The 7,296-nt window shown below is 33.0% G+C and overlaps 1 pseudogene; it reads right to left on the bottom strand.

Annotated features, from left to right (window-relative positions):
• Positions 1-914: 914 nt before the first annotated feature.
• LOC116094194 lies at positions 915-1,364 on the bottom strand (annotated as a pseudogene).
• Positions 1,365-7,296: the final 5,932 nt, after the last annotated feature.

Below are 7,296 nucleotides of genomic sequence, written 5' to 3'. Positions count from 1 at the left end.
ATAAATAAATGAAATAGTGTTTAGGCAATAGGGCTCATGCTGATGATTAGCAGGAAGTAACAGAGTGTAATATGCTTGAAAAATAATAACAGGCCAAAATGATGGATGGCAGTAATTCAATCATCACTGCCATTTTTTTTTAACTTCCAAAATGATGCCTTGGTTAAACCATTCACACCAATTATTCACACCTTTACTTCAGAGATTGAGGACAACAAATGAATTTGTTTTCACCATAGGGATAACATATTGTACCTCTCTGCCAATGTTCCTTGAAAACTTTCCACATCCAAAAATTTGACAGCAGATACAAGCAATTAAATAAATATGCAATGATCTTTCTTGTGGTCCTTTAAAGATGCATGTAATTTCATGATGTTAGCTTTAGGATTCCAGAGCATAGAATCCAAATATAAACAGTTGAGGTGGCTTTAAATGTAATGATGGATCCCTCACTTTCCTTATAGTCCCACAACAACCAATACATTCATTTCATAGGCCCTTTAATTGATTTATTCATTAATCACAAAGTGGCAAGAGTTAAGAAAACTCTTCCTTTTACAATGTTCATTGCCAGAAATGAATGTATCCAAACCACTGAGGAAGTCATTGTTATTGCACAATATATGAGAACCTGGAACTTTTCCAAAAGCTTAAAAAAATAAAAATTAAATAAATGAAATTATATTTGACATTTCCTGACACCTGCATTAATACTGTATGACTAATAAAAGCATGTCAGTTGCCTGGACTGAATCAATGATCAACATGCACCCAAAATGCACACTAGTAAAAATGTAGTAAAAGGAATTAGTCTTCATTGCTTATAAGCCACTTCCAGTCAAAGGTTAAAGTTCAAAGTGCTCATTTTCTCAGTAGGACTATCTTTTGCTATGAGAATGAGAACAGTGGCATCAACAAGTAACATCATGATACCACCATTTTGTTTTCTTTGGATGCTTGTTACATGTTCACACATAAGAGGAAATATCTGGTGGTTGTCTTTTTTCTTTGCAGCTGGAAAGCATGCTGATAATGCTGAGACAGACTGACTGCACTGAGATCACTGGAGAAAAGCCTTCTGTTAGAATAGATAAACACATGAGGATATACACATGAGGATGAGTGGGAATATTTTTACCAGTAAAGATAACCTGAGGAGAGTCAGAAGGGTATTGACTACAAAATTTAAACAGATGTTGAAAAATTTCCCTTTCATATAAGGTTCCTGGTGCAACTTTCATGTCTACAATCCTCTGTGGAATTTAATTCTGAATGCTCTTTTCATATAAAGTCATTCCAGGAAGTGGGTCATTCTTCAAAGCCAACAGTTCTTTGTGTAGTTATTTCTGCATTGGTGCCATGATGAAACCATCCAAGGCCCTTAAACTTCATGGAAGAAATTGTTTATTGGTGATTGCCTTATATTATGCTTTAATTATTAAAATTTTATGCAATAAGTGATGATATATATCATAATAATTCACAATAATGCTTATCTTTGCCAAAAGCCTATGCTGAAAAATATCACATTGTCATTTTCTTTATTATTATCATCATCACTGATATAACTGTCATCAGGATTACTGATAACATTTATTCAATTTAACAAAAGATGCTGTTTATACATATGCAAATTATTTCAATTATTTATTAGAGAAATCTTTCTAAAAGGGGATTAAGAAAATGAGGTTATTGTAGGGCAGTGGTCTGTTCAGGCAACTTAGGCTCAGGTGAGTAATAGGCCTAGAAACCTAAGCCCCTGTGGGCAGTTTCTGCCTGCAGGAGGTGGAAGGAGTTTGGCTATAATTCCTGAGTCTTTGGCTCCTGTTTCAGTCACAACCTCTCATAGCTGCCCCAGCAGGAGATGTGTGCTCTATCAGTTAAACAATGCCCCAAGCTCCCAGCATTCTAGCTGGACCCTACTCCCAGTCATCTGACCACAGCCAGGCATGCTTTGCCCCACAGATAGCCACACCCCATTAAATATAAGGGGTGATTTGCCCCCTCATCTCTCTCATGTTCATTGTTCTTCTCTTGTCCTCTTCCTCTCCTCTCTTGCTCTTTGTTCTTCTCTTGCCCTCTTTCTTCTTTTGCCTTCTCTCTCTTTCCCCTGCTCTTTGTTTTCTTCTCCTGCTTTCTTCTTTTATTTCTCTCTCTCTCTCCTTCTCTTCTCCTCTCCTTCCTCTCCTTTCCTTCTCTCTACTTTACTGGCCTATTTTCCCTTTCCTATAATAAAATATCTCATTTGTACATTGCCTCCTTTACAAATAATGTGCCATGCAGCCCCAGGGCCTTCAGCAGCAGAGAGAGAGAGCCAGGCTGCAGCAGCAAGCCACCAGGCCCCACAGGTTATGAAGCATGACCCAAGCCAAACAGCTTAATGTACCAAAGTCAAGAATGGAAACAAGCATGTCAATGTTAAATATGCTTATATTATTTTTCTGTTATATCAAGGATTTATTAGTTTGCAATAATATTGATCACCTGGCAGAACATGACATATCCAGAAAATAAAACATAAAAAGGAAAGATCCAAGATTCCAAGATCCACTTTTCTCATATTATTCTTTAGGAAGGTCTCACACACACACACATACATATACATGTACATGTACATGTCCACGTCATGTCCACATCCACATCCACATCCTCAGACACACAGACACACAAACACAGAGACAGACAGACAGACAGACAGACACACACACACACACACACACACACACACACATATATATATATATATGTATATATATATATATATATATATATATGTCGGGACTAAGTTATTAAACTACTGATCTCTGGTGTGACTTAGGACTCAGTAAAAAAATTCAAGGGTGTAAATAAGACATTTCTTGTTGTACCTGGAAATAAGAAATTTACAAAAGACATTTAAAGGCTGAATTTGGCTTCTTTGCTTTTTCTTGAGTTTAAGAACCTGTTTTCTTTACTGTTGCAAATGTCTTACTCATCAGTGTCATTATTATGCAAATCCAATGTTGACCTATTTTTCTATCCCTGAAAAATATGTTCTTAGGTTTTATTTATTTTTTTTTACCTCACGCTAAGACAAATTTATTCATAACTACTTGAAGTGTTACCAACCCCAGGGCCTCTGCATGCTAATATAAATCAAAGTGTGATGCCAAGAGGTAAATTGTGGAATTTCATAAGCCTCCTTTTAGCTATAGTATTCTTTCTGCCCCTTGAATTGCATCTTTCAAGTGTGCAACTTGAAAGTTAACTTAAAAGACTCATTCAATTATTACAGATAAAGTATCTTCTGTTGTTCATGATTTCTTTTTCATGTGGCTTGCAAAGGTTTTTCACATTGGATCACCAGAAATTAATTACTTCCATTCCTTATATTGTGTGATCTATGCCATATCTACTGGTATGGAATCAAATGCTTTACTGCAGAGTTAGTGGACAAATATGTATTATATGCATTCATTATTGATGAGTCTTTTTATCACAGCTCATGAAAGACTCAGGAAAGATGCTGAAGATACTGAGAGTAACATGCAGAATAGTTTCATACATAACAGGCTTGGAAATTAAGACCAGATAGACTGAAAGTTAAAGAAGATCATTTGTTTTTACAGCACTCAAGAAATTTTTTAACTCTCCCTTTCTATAAGAAGGTTAAATAACACAATGTTTTAAGTATTCAATAATTATAATGAAAAACAAAATAAATAGGAACAAAATGAAAAGTTTAGAATTCATATAAATTTTTTAGCATTGTTGATAACTAGATTACCTCATCAAACACTTATTTTTCACAGATAAATTATATTTATAAAGATGGTAATACTTATGATTACAAAATTAAGTATTTAAAGATTAGAAAAACCCATTACTATAAGCAATTTCTTCTTAATATTAGAGTGATTGAATTGTTCATACCAATCTTTGTCAGAACTGTGCCAGTGTTCTATAAATTGCATCCTAACTTTAATTGTTCAGTTTGTCATTTTTGATTATATAGTCAATAAATATTTGAATAGTCTATGTGTCATTCCCATATTTGCAACTGCATATAGTAGTAACAAGTACCAGGTTTTTATTATATAACTCTCAAGTTCAAAGCAAGCAGAAATTTAGTATAATAAGCAAAGATCTGAAAATTGCTAGAATAGGAATATATATATGCAAATAGATAACAGAAAGTACAAAGTAATTACAAACAGGTTGTTGAGAGTCATGGGGCATGGTAAGATGAATAAGTTAATTTCATATACAATAAGAGAACACATAAAAGTACCATTTTTCCTTCTTACAATATGTAAGAACTGAGTCAGGCAGTCCTCTTCCATTAACAAGTTTGATTATAAGCCATTAGTTTCTCAGTTTCAAGTAAAAATAAATTAAATTTGAATGTTTATTTTAGAAATTTGTTCTTAAGTCAAGCAAACATTTTCAAATCTCTATTCTTTTGAGTCATATATTAATTGTAATACTAATTGAATCTTGAAATGCATTTTAGGGAAACTTAAGTAATAATAAAATGCATGAATTAAAAGTCTTTTTTCTATGTGAATATTCACAAAGGTTAAATATGATTAGAAAAAAAAAACAAGTTTGGCAATCTATCCTCACACTTCCCTTTTTTATTTACAAATATTTTCCTAAAGTCAAAATAAATTTATAAGAATTTGAATAATCTTATTTATTGAATGTGACTCTGACCCATAGTTATCATAAAAACAAAATAATCTAGCTTTTGTACTTAAAATAAGCCAATCTGATTTTTTTTAATTTTATGAATTGAAATAACACAAAGTTGAAAAATATTTTGCTAAATCATAGAGCTTTAAGTTCATTGCTGGCAGGCTTTAAGTATATACATGCACAACATTTTTGAAGAGAGAAGAAAAAGTATGCCTAATGAAGTAGGTTTATAAAAATTCCTGTTAGATCCATGTAGTAATGTCATTTTAATTTAAGTGGTTTGATACCTATAACTTACCATGTCATAAGTCAGAGTACCAATTTTATTTGCAAAGACAGAAAAGGAGGCTGTAAAAATCTGAATAAAATTATTCAGGATTACAAGAATAGCACTTGATAGAAATTATTTCAGGCAATATTTGGGTGACATTGAGGGTTTTTCCTTAATGAAGTGATACTTTGTTATTCTTTAGCATCTGAGATTTCTGAATGCAAAATGAAGAGTTTATTTCTTTTAAGAATTAAGTGTTAAGTATTATGAATTGAAGGTTATATTACACATTGTATATAACTTTTATTTTCTGCTCTGTAAATGGTATCTCTCTTCTCAGCTTTCTGTAAAACTGATCATTCTTATGATATAAAGTAGAAAAAGATAAAGTATGCTCTTCAAAGTAACAGAACTTATAAGTTTTATGAATGTGAATATATGATTGCTTTAGTAAAATGTTTTGACTAATAAAAATAATTTTAAATTAATGATGAGAAAGATTCAAATCTGTAGGTGTGATTCAGGTTTAAACAAATAAAACCTAGCTTACCAAAACTGTGCTGTGAGAGGCTATACCCAGTAACTGACTGAAAGAGATGCAGGGACCCACAGCCAAACATTGGATGGAGCTGGGGAAGACTTATGGAACATTTAGGAAAAGGATTGATGTTCCCTGAGGGCCATCAATTGATTGATGAACCCCATAAGAAGACTAACAGAGTCAATTAACCTGGACCCTTGGGCTCTCAGAGACTGAACCACCAACCAAAGGGCATAGAGGGGCTGGACCAGCTCTTATTCCAACCCCAACCTCTGCACAAATGTGGCAGATATGCAGCTAGGTCTTCATGAAGGTGACCCAAAAACAAGAGCAGGGACTGTCCTTAAATTTATATCCTACTGGTGGATCTTGTTCCTCTAACTGGTCAGCCTTGTCCTGGCCTCAGTGTGCAAGGATGTGCCTAGCCTTGCAGAGACTTTCAACCACTCAGAGGAAGAGAGGAGAAGAAAAGATGAAGTGTGTGACACTTGACATTTAAATGCTTAATCCAGAGGATACGTAATCATAAGTATGATCATCAGCTTACCAATTATATTTTGATTTTAATAATTACTAACTTGCTTCTGGGTACATTGTTTTATAAAATCTTAGGATATCTAGTTGACAAAGAAACATGAAATATGATCCAGTTTTAATAATTTGACTTGACATAGGTATAAATTGTGTTTTCTTTAACAAATCAAATTATTGAACACATCCATTACCACCTGCGATACACTATACATTATATCTCCAAAGGTCAGTTGTATTATGGTTAAACGTTTGTATAAATCTATATTTATCTGAACCTCAAATTGTTAAGAATTGTTGTACCTCTACATACCATTAAGAATTAAGATTTTTTTGTTTTGTTTTGAGACAAGGTTTCTGTTTGAAGCCCTCTCTGTCCTGGAACTCACCCTGTAAACAGGGTAGCCTTAAACTCAGAGATGTTCCTACCGTTGCTTCCTGAGTGCTTGTATTAAAGGTGTGTACCTCTACTACTTGGCTATAAATTAAGATTTTTAAAGATCCTGTATATAGTGATATTACACAGTACTTAATCTTTCATGCCTAGAATATTTCAGCTAATAAAATATATTCATATTAACTCATGTTGTCCCACATTATATCATTTCTTTTAATGAATAAATGATGCTACATAAACATATGTTTTCTTAATATGTGTGTGTGTGTGTGTGTGTGTGTGTGTGTGTGTGTGTGTGCTACCAGTAGAAAATGTCCAGAGTTCAGAAGAAGATATCAGATCAATAGACCTGGAATAATGAATGATTGTAAGCCCTCAAGAGGGTGCTGAAAATGAAACATGGATCTTCTACAAGAACTGCATATACATTTAACTACTTAGTCATGTCTCCAGTGTCCTCATTATATAATTTTTTAATACTGTATTCATTCACATCAGTATACAGTTACTTTTTTCCATATATTAGATATTGTGGAAGCTGCTATAGTTAACAAAGCATATAGGAATTTCTTAACAATATTAACTATTTTAAAGTGGTATTGTTATATCATGTGTTTTATTCTATCTTCACTCTTTTCAGTAACCATGAAATTATTTTCTGTAGTGGTTGTACTAATTTAGATTCACTGAAAGGACAAAGTATTATTAATTTTTTTACTCTTATCATGAGATGTTATCTTACTGTGATTTTGTATTGCCTTAGTAATTATTGTGATTGAGAACTTTTTTTTCACATAAACCTGTAAGGTACTTCCATATCCTTTTATGAAATTTTTTATTAAAGATTTCTTTATCAAATTTAAATCACATTATTTG

This window comes from Mastomys coucha, chromosome X (assembly GCF_008632895.1).
Source record: "Mastomys coucha isolate ucsf_1 chromosome X, UCSF_Mcou_1, whole genome shotgun sequence".
Classification (NCBI taxonomy): Eukaryota; Metazoa; Chordata; class Mammalia; order Rodentia; family Muridae; genus Mastomys; species Mastomys coucha.
This window is presented reverse-complemented; position numbering and strand designations above follow the sequence as displayed.